The sequence below is a fragment of the Procambarus clarkii genome, chromosome 29 (assembly GCF_040958095.1).
Source record: "Procambarus clarkii isolate CNS0578487 chromosome 29, FALCON_Pclarkii_2.0, whole genome shotgun sequence".
NCBI lineage: Eukaryota > Metazoa > Arthropoda > Malacostraca > Decapoda > Cambaridae > Procambarus > Procambarus clarkii.
In genome coordinates, this window is record NC_091178.1 from 38,142,981 (window position 1) to 38,158,938 (window position 15,958).

Genomic DNA, 15,958 nt, shown 5'->3' on the forward strand with positions numbered 1-15,958 from the left:
GGGTTTGGGCAAAATATGACCCATCGCCGTTTACAGTAATTGGCATATTTTCGGTATAAAAAGTCGTAATTTGAAACTGAAAATAGGTGCAGAGAGTCAGAATTCGGCTCAAAAATCACGCTCAGGAGTAAAATTTCCGACATTTCAGACATTTTGAAAACTGCAGGGGGGGTTTGGGCAAATTATGACCCATCGCTGTTTTCAGTAATTGGAATATTTTCGGTATGAAACGTCGTAATTTGAAACTGAAAATAGGTGCAGAGTGTCCGAATTCGGCTAAAAAATCACGCTCAGGAGTCAAATTTCCGACATTTCAGACATTTTGAAAACTGCAGGGGGTTTGGGCAAAATATGACCCATCGCCGTTTTCAGTAATTGGCATATGTTCGGTATAAAAAGTCGTAATATGAAACTGAAAATAGGTGCAGAGAGTCAGAATTCGGATAAGAAATCACGCTCAGGAGTCAAATTTCCGACATTTCAGACATTTTGAAAACTGCAGGGGGGTTTGGGCAAAATATGACCCATCGCCGTTTTCAGTAATTGGCATATTTTCGGTATAAAAAGTCGTAATTTGAAACTGAAAATAGGTGCAAAAAGTCAGAATTCGGCTCAAAAATCACGCTCAGGAGTCAAATTTTCGACATTTCAGAAATTTTGAAAACTGCAGGGGGATTTGGGCAAAATATGATCCATCGCCGTTTTCAGTAATTGGCATATTTTCGTTATAAAGAGTCGTAATTTGAAACTGAAAATAGGTGCAGAGAGTCAGAATTCGGCTCGAAAATCACGCTCAGGAGTCAAGTTTCCGACATTTCAAACATTTTGAAAACTGCAGTGGGGTTTCGGCAAAATATGACCCATCGCCGTTTTCAGTAATTGGCATATGTTCGGTATAAAAAGTCGTAATATGAAACTGTAAATAGGTGCAGAGAGTCAGAATTCGGGTAAAAAATCACTCTCAGGAGTCAAATTTCCGACATTTCAGACATTTTGAAAATTGCAGGGGGGTTTGGGCAAAATATGACCCATTGCCGTTTTCAGTAATTGGCATATTTTCGGTATAAAAAGTCGTAATTTGAAACTGAAAATAGGAGCAGAGAGTCAGAATTCGGCTCAAAAATCACTCTCAGGAGTCAAATTTCCGATATTTCAGACATTTTGAAAACTGCAGGGGGGTTTGGGCAAAATATCACCCATTGCCGTTTATAGTAATTGGCATATTTTCGGAAGGAAACGTCGTAATTTAAAACTGAAAATATGTGCAGAAAGTCAGAATTCGGCTCAAAAATCACGCTCAGGAGTCAAATTTTCGACATTTCACACATTTTAAAAACTGCAGGGGGTTTGGGCAAAATATGACCCATCGCCGTTTTCAGTAATTGGCATATTTTCGGTATGAAACGACGTAATTTGAAACTGAAAATAGGTGCAGAGAGTCAGGATTCGGCTCAAAAATCACGCTCAGGAGTCAAATTTCCGACATTTCAGACATTTTGAAAACTGCAGGGGGTTTGGGCAAAATATGAGCCATCGCCGTTTTCAGTAATTGGCATATTTTCGGTATAAAAAGTCGTAATTTGAAACTGAAATTAGGTGCAGAGAGTCAGAATTCAGATAAAAAATCACGCTCAGGAGTCAAATTTCCGACATTTCAGACATTTTGAAAACTGCAAGGGGGTTTCGGCAAAATATGACCCATCGCCGTTTTCAGTAATTGGCATGTTTTCGGTATAAAAATTCGTAATTTGAAGCTGAAAATAGGTGCAGAGAGTCAGAATTCGGATCAAAAATCACTCTCAGGAGTCAAATTTCCGATATTTCAGACATTTTGAAAACTGCAGGGGGGTTTGGGCAAAATATGACCCATCGGCGTTTACAGTAATTGACATATATTCGGTATGAAACGTCGTAATTTTAAACTGAAAAAAGGTGCAGAGAGTCAGAATTCGGCTCAAAAATCACGCTCAGGAGTCAAATTTCCTACATTTCAGACATTTTGAAAACTGCAGGGGGGTTTGGGCAAAATATGACCCATCGCCGTTTACAGTAATTGGCATATTTTCGGTATAAAAAGTCGTAATTTGAAACTGAAATTAGGTGCAGAGAGTCAGAATTCAAATAAAAAATCACGCTCAGGAGTCAAATTTCCTACATTTCAGACATTTTGAAAACTGCAGGGGGGTTTGGGCAAAATATGACCCATCGCCGTTTTCAGTAATTGGCATATTTTCAGTATAAAAAGTCGTAATTTGAAACTGAAATTAGGTGCAGAGAGTCAGAATTCGGCTCAAAAATCACGCTCAGGAGTCAAATTTCCGACATTTCAGACATTTTGAAAACTGCAGGGGGGTTTGGGCAAAATATGACCCATCGCCGTTTACAGTAATTGGCATATTTTCGGTATGATACGTCGTAATTTGAAACTGAAAATAGGTGCAGAGAGTCAGAATTCGGCTCAAAAATCACGCTCAGGAGTCAAATTTCCGACATTTCAGACATTTTGAAAACTGCAGGGGGGTTTGGGCAAAATATGACCCATCGCCGTTTACAGCAATTGGCATATTTTCGTTATGAAACGTCGTAATTTGAAACTGAAAATAGGTGCAGAGAATCAGAATTCGGCTCACAAATCACGCTCAGGAGTCAAATTTCCTACATTTCAGACATTTTGAAAACTGCAGGAGGGTTTGGCCAAAATATGACCCATCGCCGTTTTCAGTAATTGGCATATTTTCAGTATAAAAAGTCGTAATTTGAAACTGAAAATAGGTGCAGAGAGTCAGAATTCGGCTCAAAAATCACTCTCAGGAGTCAAATTTCCGATATTTCAGACATTTTGAAAACTGCAAGGGGGTTTGGGCAAAATATGACCCATCGCTGTTTATAGTAATTGGCATATTTTCGGTAGGAAACGTCGTAATTTGAAACTGAAAATATGTGCAGAAAGTCAGAATTCGGCTCAAAAATCACGCTCAGGAGTCAAATTTTTGACATTTCACACATTTTAAAAACTGCAGGGGGGTTTGGGCAAAATATGACCCATCGCCGTTTTCAGTAATTGGCATATTTTCGGTATGAAACGACGTAATTTGAAACTGAAAATAGGTGCAGAGAGTCAGAATTCGGCTCAAAAATCACGCTCAGGAGTCAAATTTCAGACATTTCAGACATTTTGAAAACTGCAGGGGGGTTTGGGAAAAATATGACCCATCGCTGTTTTCAGAAATTGGCATATTTTCGGTATAAAAAGTCGTAATTTGAAACTGAAAATAGGTGCAGAGAGTCAGAATTCGGCTCAAAAATCACGCTCAGGAGTCAAATTTCCGAAATTTCAGACATTTTGAAAACTGCAGGGGGGTTTGGGCAAAATATGACCCATCGCCGTTTTCAGTAATTGGCATATTTTCGGTATAAAAAGTCATAGTTTGAAACTGAAAATAGGGCAGAGAGTCAGAATTCGGCTCAAAAATCACGCTCAGGAGTCAAATTTCCGACATTTCAGACATTTTGAAAAGTGCAGGGGGGTTTGGGCAAAATATGACCCATCGCCGTTTTCAGTAATTGGCATATTTTCAGTATAAAATTCGTAATTTGAAACTGAAATTAGGTGCAGAGAGTCAGAATTCGGCTCAAAAATCACGCTCAGGAGTCAATTTTCCGACATTTCAGACATTTTGAAAACTGCAGGGGGGTTTGGGCAAAATATGACCCATCGCGGTTTTCAGTAATTGGCATATTTTCGGTATAAAAAGTCGTAATTTGAAACTGAAAATAGGTGCAGAGAGTCAGAATTCGGATAAAAAATCACGCTCACGAGTCAAATTTCCTACATTTCAGACATTTTGAAAACTGCAAGGGGGTTTGGGCAAAATATGACCCATCGCCGTTTTCAGTAATTGGCATATTTTCAGTATAAAAATTCGTAATTTGAAACTGAAATTAGGTGCAGAGAGTCAGAATTCGGCTAAAAAATCACGCTCAGGAGTCAAATTTCCGATATTTCAGACATTTTGAAAACTGCAGGGGGTTTGGGCAAAATATGACCCATCGCCGTTTTCAGTAATTGGCATATTTTCGGTATAAAAAGTCGTAATTTGAAACTGAAAATGGGTGCAGAGAGTCAGAATTCGGATAAAAAATCACGATCAGGAGTCAAATTTTCGACATTTCAGACATTTTGAAAACTGCAGGGGGGTTTGAGCAAAATATGACCCATCGCCGTTTATAGTAATTGGCATATTTTGGGTATAAAATGTCGTAATTTGAAACTGAAAATAGGTGCAGAGAGTCAGAATTCGGCTCAAAAATCACTCTCAGGAGTCAAATTTCCGATATTTCAGACATTTTGAAAACTGCAGGGGTGTTTGGGCAAAATATGACCCATCGCGGTTTATAGTAATTGGCATATTTTCGGTAGGAAACGTCGTAATTTGAAACTGAAAATAGGTGCAAAAAGTCAGAATTCGGCTCAAAAATCACGCTCAGGAGTCAAATTTTCGACATTTCAGAAATTTTGAAAACTGCAGGGGGATTTGGGCAAAATATGACCCATCGCCGTTTTCAGTAATTGGCATATTTTCGTTATAAAAAGTCGTAATTTGAAACTGAAAATAGGTGCAGAGAGTCAGAATTCGGCTCGAAAATCACGCTCAGGAGTCAAGTTTCCGACATTTCAAACATTTTGAAAACTGCAGTGGGGTTTCGGCAAAATATGACCCATCGCCGTTTTCAGTAATTGGCATATGTTCGGTATAAAAAGTCGTAATATGAAACTGTAAATAGGTGCAGAGAGTCAGAATTCGGGTAAAAAATCACTCTCAGGAGTCAAATTTCCGACATTTCAGGCATTTTGAAAATTGCAGGGGTGTTTGGGCAAAATATGACCCATTGCCGTTTTCAGTAATTGGCATATTTTCGGTATAAAAAGTCGTAATTTGAAACTGAAAATAGGAGCAGAGAGTCAGAATTCGGCTCAAAAATCACTCTCAGGAGTCAAATTTCCGATATTTCAGACATTTTGAAAACTGCAGGGGGGTTTGGGCAAAATATGACCCATTGCCGTTTATAGTAATTGGCATATTTTCGGAAGGAAACGTCGTAATTTGAAACTGAAAATATGTGCAGAAAGTCAGAATTCGGCTCAAAAATCACGTTCAGGAGTCAAATTTTCGACATTTCACACATTTTAAAAACTGCAGGGGGGTTTGGGCAAAATATGACCCATCGCCGTTTTCAGTAATTGGCATATTTTCGGTATGAAACGACGTAATTTGAAACTGAAAATAGGTGCAGAGAGTCAGAATTCGGCTCAAAAATCACTCTCAGGAGTCAAATTTCCGATATTTCAGACATTTTGAAAACTGCAGGGGGGTTTGGGCAAAATATGACCCATCGCCGTTTACAGTAATTGGCATATTTTCGGTATGATACGTCGTAATTTGAAACTGAAAATAGGTGCAGAGAGTCAGAATTCGGCTCAAAAATCACGCTCAGGAGTCAAATTTCCGACATTTCAGACATTTTGAAAACTGCAGGGGGGTTTGGGCAAAATATGACCCATCGCCGTTTACAGCAATTGGCATATTTTCGTTATGAAACGTCGTAATTTGAAACTGAAAATAGGTGCAGAGAGTCAGAATTCGGCTCACAAATCACGCTCAGGAGTCAAATTTCCTACATTTCAGACATTTTGAAAACTGCAGGAGGGTTTGGCCAAAATATGACCCATCGCTGTTTTCAGTAATTGGCATATTTTCAGTATAAAAAGTCGTAATTTGAAACTGAAAATAGGTGCAGAGAGTCAGAATTCGGCTCAAAAATCACTCTCAGGAGTCAAATTTCCGATATTTCAGACATTTTGAAAACTGCAAGGGGGTTTGGGCAAAATATGACCCATCGCTGTTTATAGTAATTGGCATATTTTCGGTAGGAAACGTCGTAATTTGAAACTGAAAATATGTGCAGAAAGTCAGAATTCGGCTCAAAAATCACGCTCAGGAGTCAAATTTTCGACATTTCACACATTTTAAAAATTGCAGGGGGGTTTGGGCAAAATATGACCCATCGCCGTTTTCAGTAATTGGCATATTTTCGGTATGAAACGACGTAATTTGAAACTGAAAATAGGTGCAGAGAGTCAGAATTCGGCTCAAAAATCACGCTCAGGAGTCAAATTTCCGACATTTCAGACATTTTGAAAACTGCAGGGGGGTTTGGGAAAAATATGACCCATCGCCGTTTTCAGAAATTGGCATATTTTCGGTATAAAAAGTCGTAATTTGAAACTGAAAATAGGTGCAGAGAGTCAGAATTCGGCTCAAAAATCACGCTCAGGAGTCAAATTTCCGAAATTTCAGACATTTTGAAAACTGCAGGGGGGTTTGGGCAAAATATGACCCATCGCCGTTTTCAGTAATTGGCATATTTTCGGTATAAAAAGTCATAATTTGAAACTGAAAATAGGGCAGAGAGTCAGAATTCGGCTCAAAAATCACGCTCAGGAGTCAAATTTCCGACATTTCAGACATTTTGAAAAGTGCAGGGGGGTTTGGGCAAAATATGACCCATCGCCGTTTTCAGTAATTGGCATATTTTCAGTATAAAAAGTCGTAATTTGAAACTGAAATTAGGTGCAGAGAGTCAGAATTCGGCTCAAAAATCACGCTCAGGAGTCAATTTTCCGACATTTCAGACATTTTGAAAACTGCAGGGGGGTTTGGGCAAAATATGACCCATCGCGGTTTTCAGTAATTGGCATATTTTCGGTATAAAAAGTCGTAATTTGAAACTGAAAATAGGTGCAGAGAGTCAGAATTCGGATAAAAAATCACGCTCACGAGTCAAATTTCCTACATTTCAGACATTTTGAAAACTGCAAGGGGGTTTGGGCAAAATATGACTCATCGCCGTTTTCAGTAATTGGCATATTTTCAGTATAAAAAGTCGTAATTTGAAACTGAAATTAGGTGCAGAGAGTCAGAATTCGGCTAAAAAATCACGCTCAGGAGTCAAATTTCCGACATTTCAGACATTTTGAAAACTGCAGGGGGTTTGGGCAAAATATGACCCATCGCCGTTTTCAGTAATTGGCATATTTTCGGTATAAAAAGTCGTAATTTGAAACTGAAAATGGATGCAGAGAGTCAGAATTCGGATAAAAAATCACGATCAGGAGTCAAATTTTCGACATTTCAGACATTTTGAAAACTGCAGGGGGGTTTGAGCAAAATATGACCCATCGCTGTTTATAGTAATTGGCATATTTTCGGTAGGAAACGTCGTAATTTGAAACTGAAAATAGGTGCAGAAAGTCAGAATTCGGCTCAAAAATCACGCTCCAGAGTAAAATTTTCGACATTTCAGACATTTTAAAAACTGCAGGGGGGTTTGGGCAAAATATGACCCATCGCCGTTTTCAGTAATTGGCATATTTTTGGTATAAAAAGTTGAAATTTGAAACTAAAAATAGGTGCAGAGAGTCAGAATTCGGCTCAAAAATCACGCTCAGGAGTCAAATTTCCGACATTTCAGACATTTTGAAAACTGTAGGGGTGTTTGGGAAAAATATGTCCCATCGCCGTTTTCAGAAATTGGCATATTTTCGGTATAAAAAGTCGTAATTTGAAACTGAAAATAGGTGCAGAGAGTCAGAATTCGGCTCAAAAACCAAGCTCAGGAGTCAAATTTCCGACATTTCAGACATTTTGAAAACTGCAGGGGGGTTTGGGCAAAATATGACCCATCGCCGTTTTCAGTAATTGGCATATTTTCGGTATAAAAAGTCGTAATTTGAAACTGAAAATAGGTGCAGAGAGTCAGAATTCGGCTCAAAAATCACGCTCAGGAGTCAAATTTCCAACATTTCAGACATTTTGAAAAGTGCAGGGGGGTTTGGGAAAAAAATGACCCATCGCCGTTTTCAGAAATTGGCATATTTTCGGTATAAAAAGTCGTAATTTGAAACTGAAAATAGGTGCAGAGAGTCAGAATTCGGCTCAAAAATCACGCTCAGGAGTCAAATTTCCGACATTTCAGACATTTTAAAAACTGCAGGGGGGTTTGGGCAAAATATGACCCATCGCTGTTTTCAGTAATTGGCATATTTTCGGTACGAAACGACGAAATTTGACACTCAAAATAGGTGCAGAGAGTCAAAATTCGGCTCAAACATCACGCTCAGGAGTCAAATTTCCGACATTTCAGACATTTTGAAAAGTGCAGGGGGGTTTGGGCAAAATATGACCCATCGCCGTTTTCAGTAATTGGCATATTTTCAGTATAAAAAGTCGTAATTTGAAACTGAAATTAGGTGCAGAGAGTCAGAATTCGGCTCAAAAATCACGCTCAGGAGTCAATTTTCCGACATTTCAGACATTTTGAAAACTGCAGGGGGGTTTGGGCAAAATATGACCCATCGCCGTTTTCAGTAATTGGCATATTTTCGGTATAAAAAGTCGGAATTTGAAACTGAAAATAGGTGCAGAGAGTCAGTATTCGGCTCAAAAATCACGCTCAGTAGTCAAATTTCCGACATTTCAGACATTTTGAAAAGTGCAGGGGGGTTTGGGCAAAATATGACCCATCGCCGTTTACAGTAATTGGCATATTTTCGGTATGATACGTCGTAATTTGAAACTGAAAATAGGTGCAGAGAGTCAGAATTCGGATAAAAAATCACGTTCAGGTTCAAATTTCCGACATTTCAGACATTTTGAAAACTGCAGGGGGGTTTGGGCAAAATATGACCCATCGCTATTCTCAGTAATTGGCATATTTTCGGTATAAAAAGTCGTAATTTGAAACTGAAATTAGGTGCAGAGAGTCAGATTTCAGATAAAAAATCACGCTCAGGAGTCAAATTTCCGACATTTCAGATATTTTGAAATCTGCAAGGGGGTTTGGGCAAAATATGACCCATCGCCGTTTTCAGTAATTGGCATGTTTTCGGTATAAAAATTCGTAATTTGAAACTGAAAATAGGTGCAGAGAGTCAGAATTCGGCTCAAAAATCACTCTCAGGAGTCAAATTTCCGATATTTCAGACATTTTGAAAACTGCAGGGGGTTTGGGCAAAATATGACCCATCGCCGTTTACAGTAATTGACATATTTTCGGTATGAAACGTCGTAATTTTAAACTGAAAAAAGGTGCAGAGAGTCAGAATTCGGCTCAAAAATCACGCTCAGGAGTCAAATTTCCTACATTTCAGACATTTTTAAAACTGCAGGGGGGTTTGGGCAAAATATGACCCATCGCCGTTTACAGTAATTGGCATATTTTCGGTATAAAAAGTCGTAATTTGAAACTGAAAAAAGGTGCAGAGAGTCAGAATTCGGCTCAAAAATCACGCTCAGGAGTCAAATTTCCGACATTTCAGACATTTTAAAAACTGCAGGGGGGTTGGGCAAAATATGACCCATCGCTGTTTTCAGTAATTGGCATATTTTCGGTATGAAACGACGAAATTTGACACTCAAAATAGGTGCAGAGAGTCAGAATTCGGCTCAAAAATCACGCTCAGGAATCAAATTTCCGACATTTCAGACATTTTGAAAACTGCAGGGGGTTTTGGGAAAAATATGACCCATCGCCGTTTTCAGTAATTGGCATATTTTCAGTATAAAAAGTCGTAATTTGAAACTGAAATTAGGTGCAGAGAGTCAGAATTCGGCTCAAAAATCACGCTCAGGAGTCAATTTTCCGACATTTCAGACATTTTGAAAACTGCAGGGGGGTTTGGGCAAAATATGACCCATCGCCGTTTACAGTAATTGGCATATTTTCGGTATGAAACGTCGTAATTTTAAACTGAAAATAGGTGCAGAGAGTCAGAATTCGGCTCAAAAATCACGCTCAGGAGTCAAATTTCCGACATTTCAGACATTTTGAAAAGTGCAGGGGGGTTTGGGCAAAATATGACCCATCGCCGTTTTCAGTAATTGGCATATTTTCAGTATAAAAAGTCGTAATTTGAAACTGAAATTAGGTGCAGAGAGTCAGAATTCGGCTCAAAAATCACGCTCAGGAGTCAATTTTCCGACATTTCAGACATTTTGAAAACTGCAGGGGGGTTTGGGCAAAATATGACCCATCGCGGTTTTCAGTAATTGGCATATTTTCGGTATAAAAAGTCGTAATTTGAAACTGAAAATAGGTGCAGAGAGTCAGAATTCGGATAAAAAATCACGCTCACGAGTCAAATTTCCTACATTTCAGACATTTTGAAAACTGCAAGGGGGTTTGGGCAAAATATGACCCATCGCCGTTTTCAGTAATTGGCATATTTTCAGTATAAAAAGTCGTAATTTGAAACTGAAATTAGGTGCAGAGAGTCAGAATTCGGCTAAAAAATCACGCTCAGGAGTCAAATTTCCGACATTTCAGACATTTTGAAAACTGCAGGGGGTTTGGGCAAAATATGACCCATCGCCGTTTTCAGTAATTGGCATATTTTCGGTATAAAAAGTCGTAATTTGAAACTGAAAATGGATGCAGAGAGTCAGAATTCGGATAAAAAATCACGATCAGGAGTCAAATTTTCGACATTTCAGACATTTTGAAAACTGCAGGGGGGTTTGAGCAAAATATGACCCATCGCTGTTTATAGTAATTGGCATATTTTCGGTAGGAAACGTCGTAATTTGAAACTGAAAATAGGTGCAGAAAGTCAGAATTCGGCTCAAAAATCACGCTCCAGAGTAAAATTTTCGACATTTCAGACATTTTAAAAACTGCAGGGGGGTTTGGGCAAAATATGACCCATCGCCGTTTTCAGTAATTGGCATATTTTTGGTATAAAAAGTTGAAATTTGAAACTAAAAATAGGTGCAGAGAGTCAGAATTCGGCTCAAAAATCACGCTCAGGAGTCAAATTTCCGACATTTCAGACATTTTGAAAACTGTAGGGGTGTTTGGGAAAAATATGTCCCATCGCCGTTTTCAGAAATTGGCATATTTTCGGTATAAAAAGTCGTAATTTGAAACTGAAAATAGGTGCAGAGAGTCAGAATTCGGCTCAAAAACCAAGCTCAGGAGTCAAATTTCCGACATTTCAGACATTTTGAAAACTGCAGGGGGGTTTGGGCAAAATATGACCCATCGCCGTTTTCAGTAATTGGCATATTTTCGGTATAAAAAGTCGTAATTTGAAACTGAAAATAGGTGCAGAGAGTCAGAATTCGGCTCAAAAATCACGCTCAGGAGTCAAATTTCCAACATTTCAGACATTTTGAAAAGTGCAGGGGGGTTTGGGAAAAAAATGACCCATCGCCGTTTTCAGAAATTGGCATATTTTCGGTATAAAAAGTCGTAATTTGAAACTGAAAATAGGTGCAGAGAGTCAGAATTCGGCTCAAAAATCACGCTCAGGAGTCAAATTTCCGACATTTCAGACATTTTAAAAACTGCAGGGGGGTTTGGGCAAAATATGACCCATCGCTGTTTTCAGTAATTGGCATATTTTCGGTACGAAACGACGAAATTTGACACTCAAAATAGGTGCAGAGAGTCAAAATTCGGCTCAAACATCACGCTCAGGAGTCAAATTTCCGACATTTCAGACATTTTGAAAACTGCAGGGGGGTTTGGGAAAAATATGACCCATCGCCGTTTTCAGAAATTGGCATATTTTCGGTATAAAAAGTCGTAATTTGAAACTGAAAATAGGTGCAGAGAGTCAGAATTCGGCTCAAAAACCACGCTCAGGAGTCAAATTTCCGACATTTCAGACATTTTGAAAACTGCAGGGGGGTTTGGGCAAAATATGACCCATCGCCGTTTTCAGTAATTGGCATATTTTCGGTATAAAAAGTCGGAATTTGAAACTGAAAATAGGTGCAGAGAGTCAGTATTCGGCTCAAAAATCACGCTCAGTAGTCAAATTTCCGACATTTCAGACATTTTGAAAAGTGCAGGGGGGTTTGGGCAAAATATGACCCATCGCCGTTTACAGTAATTGGCATATTTTCGGTATGATACGTCGTAATTTGAAACTGAAAATAGGTGCAGAGAGTCAGAATTCGGATAAAAAATCACGTTCAGGTTCAAATTTCCGACATTTCAGACATTTTGAAAACTGCAGGGGGGTTTGGGCAAAATATGACCCATCGCTATTCTCAGTAATTGGCATATTTTCGGTATAAAAAGTCGTAATTTGAAACTGAAATTAGGTGCAGAGAGTCAGATTTCAGATAAAAAATCACGCTCAGGAGTCAAATTTCCGACATTTCAGATATTTTGAAATCTGCAAGGGGGTTTGGGCAAAATATGACCCATCGCCGTTTTCAGTAATTGGCATGTTTTCGGTATAAAAATTCGTAATTTGAAACTGAAAATAGGTGCAGAGAGTCAGAATTCGGCTCAAAAATCACTCTCAGGAGTCAAATTTCCGATATTTCAGACATTTTGAAAACTGCAGGGGGTTTGGGCAAAATATGACCCATCGCCGTTTACAGTAATTGACATATTTTCGGTATGAAACGTCGTAATTTTAAACTGAAAAAAGGTGCAGAGAGTCAGAATTCGGCTTAAAAATCACGCTCAGGAGTCAAATTTCCTACATTTCAGACATTTTTAAAACTGCAGGGGGGTTTGGGCAAAATATGACCCATCGCCGTTTACAGTAATTGGCATATTTTCGGTATAAAAAGTCGTAATTTGAAACTGAAAAAAGGTGCAGAGAGTCAGAATTCGGCTCAAAAATCACGCTCAGGAGTCAAATTTCCGACATTTCAGACATTTTAAAAACTGCAGGGGGGTTGGGCAAAATATGACCCATCGCTGTTTTCAGTAATTGGCATATTTTCGGTATGAAACGACGAAATTTGACACTCAAAATAGGTGCAGAGAGTCAGAATTCGGCTCAAAAATCACGCTCAGGAATCAAATTTCCGACATTTCAGACATTTTGAAAACTGCAGGGGGTTTTGGGAAAAATATGACCCATCGCCGTTTTCAGTAATTGGCATATTTTCAGTATAAAAAGTCGTAATTTGAAACTGAAATTAGGTGCAGAGAGTCAGAATTCGGCTCAAAAATCACGCTCAGGAGTCAATTTTCCGACATTTCAGACATTTTGAAAACTGCAGGGGGGTTTGGGAAAAATATGACCCATCGCCGTTTACAGTAATTGGCATATTTTCGGTATGAAACGTCGTAATTTTAAACTGAAAATAGGTGCAGAGAGTCAGAATTCGGCTCAAAAATCACGCTCAGGAGTCAAATTTCCGACATTTCAGACATTTTAAAAACTGCAGGGGGGTTTGGGCAAAATATGACCCATCGCCGTTTTCAGTAATTGGCATATTTTCGGTATGAAACGTCGTAATTTTAAACTGAAAATAGGTGCAGAGAGTCAGAATTCGGCTCAAAAATCACGCTCAGGAGTCAAATTTCCTACATTTCAGACATTTTTAAAACTGCAGGGGGGTTTGGGCAAAATATGACCCATCGCCGTTTACAGTAATTGGCATATTTTCGGTATAAAAAGTAGTAATTTGAAACTGAAAATAGGTGCAGAGAGTCAGAATTCGGCTCAAAAATCACGCTCCAGAGTAAAATTTTCGACATTTCAGACATTTTAAAAACTGCAGGGGGGTTTGGGCAAAATATGACCCATCGCCGTTTTCAGTAATTCGCATATTTTCGGTATAAAAAGTCGTAATTTGAAACTAAAAATAGGTGCAGAGAGTCAGAATTCGGCTCAAAAATCACGCTCAGGAGTCAAATTTCCGACATTTCAGACATTTTGAAAAGTGCAGGGGGGTTTGGGCAAAATATGACCCATAGCCGTTTTCAGTAATTGGCATATTTTCGGTATAAAAAGTCGTAATTTGAAACTGAAATTAGGTGCACAGAGTCAGAATTCAGATAAAAAATCACGCTCAGGAGTCAAATTTCCGACATTTCAGACATTTTGAAAACTGAAGGGGGGTTTGGGCAAAATATGACCCATCGCCGTTTTCAGTAATTGGCATATTTTCGGTATAAAAAGTCGTAATTTGAAACTGAAAATAGGTGCAGAGAGTCAGAATTCGGCTCACAAATCACGCTCAGGAGTCAAATTTCCGACATTTCAGACATTTTAAAAACTGCAGGGGGGTTTGGGCAAAATATGACCCATCGCTGTTTTCAGTAATTGGCATATTTTCGGTATGAAACGACGAAATTTGACACTCAAAATAGGTGCAGAGAGTCAGAATTCGGCTCAAAAATCACGCTCAGGAATCAAATTTCCGACATTTCAGACATTTTGAAAACTGCAGGGGGTTTTGGGAAAAATATGACCCATCGCCGTTTTCAGTAATTGGCATATTTTCAGTATAAAAAGTCGTAATTTGAAACTGAAATTAGGTGCAGAGAGTCAGAATTCGGCTCAAAAATCACGCTCAGGAGTCAATTTTCCGACATTTCAGACATTTTGAAAACTGCAGGGGGGGTTTGGGAAAAATATGACCCATCGCCGTTTACAGTAATTGGCATATTTTCGGTATGAAACGTCGTAATTTTAAACTGAAAATAGGTGCAGACAGTCAGAATTCGGCTCAAAAATCACTCTCAGGAGTCAAATTTCCGATATTTCAGACATTTTGAAAACTGCAGGGGGGTTTGGGCAAAAAATGACCAATCGCCGTTTGCAGTAATTGGCATATTTTCGGTATGAAACGTCGTAATTTGAAACTGAAATTAGGTGCAGAGAGTCAGAATTCGGCTCACAAATCACGCTCAGGAGTCAAGTTTCCGACATTTCAGATATTTTAAAAACTGCAGTGGGGTTTGGGCAAAATATGACCCATCGCTGTTTTCAGTAATTGGTATATTTTCGGTATGAAACGACGAAATTTGACACTCAAAATAGGTGCAGAGAGTCAGAATTCGGCTCAAAAATCACGCTCAGGAGTCAAATTTCCGACATTTCAGACATTTTGAAAACTGCAGAGGGGTTTGGGAAAAATATGACACATCGCCGTTTTCAGAAATTGGCATATTTTCGGTATAAAAAGTCGTAATTTGAAACTGAAAATAGGTGCAGAGAGTCAGAATTCGGCTCAAAAATCACGCTCAGGAGTCAAATTTCCGACATTTTAGACATTTTGAAAACTGCAGGGGGGTTTGGGCAAAATATGATCCATCGCCGTTTTCAGTAATTGGCATATTTTCGGTATAAAAAGTCGTAATTTGAAACTGAAAATAGGTGCAGAGAGTCAGAATTCGGCTCAAAAATCACGCTCAGGAGTCAAATTTCCGACATTTCAGACATTTTGAAAAGTGCAGGGGGGTTTGGGAAAAATATGACCCATCGCCGTTTTCAGAAATTGGCATATTTTCGGTATAAAAAGTCATAACTTGAAACTGAAATAAGGTGCAGAGAGTCAGAATTCGGCTCAAAAATCACGCTCAGGAGTCAAATTTCCGACATTTCAGACATTTTGAAAACTGCAGGGGGGTTTGGGCAAAATATGACCCATCGCCGTTTTCAGTAATTGGCATATTTTCGGTATAAAAAGTCGTAATTTGAAACTGAAAATAGGTGCAGAGAGTCAGAATTCGGATAAAAAATCACGCTCAGGAGTCAAATTTCCGACATTTCAGACATTTTGAAAAGTGCAGGGGGGTTTGGGCAAAATATGCCCCATCGCCATTCTCAGTAATTGGCATATTTTCGGTATAAAAAGTCGTAATTTGAAACTGAAATTAGGTGCAGAGAGTCAGAATTCAGATTAAAAATCACGCTCAGGAGTCAAATTTCCGACATTTCAGACATTTTGAAAACTGCAGGGGGGTTTGGGCAAAATATGACCCATCGCGGTTTTCAGTAATTGGCATATTTTCGGTATAAAAAGTCGTAATTTGAAACTGAAAATAGGTGCAGAGAGTCAGAATTCGGCTCAAAAATCACTCTCAGGAGTCAAATTTCCGATATTTCAGACATTTTGAAAACTGCAGGGGGGGTTTGGGC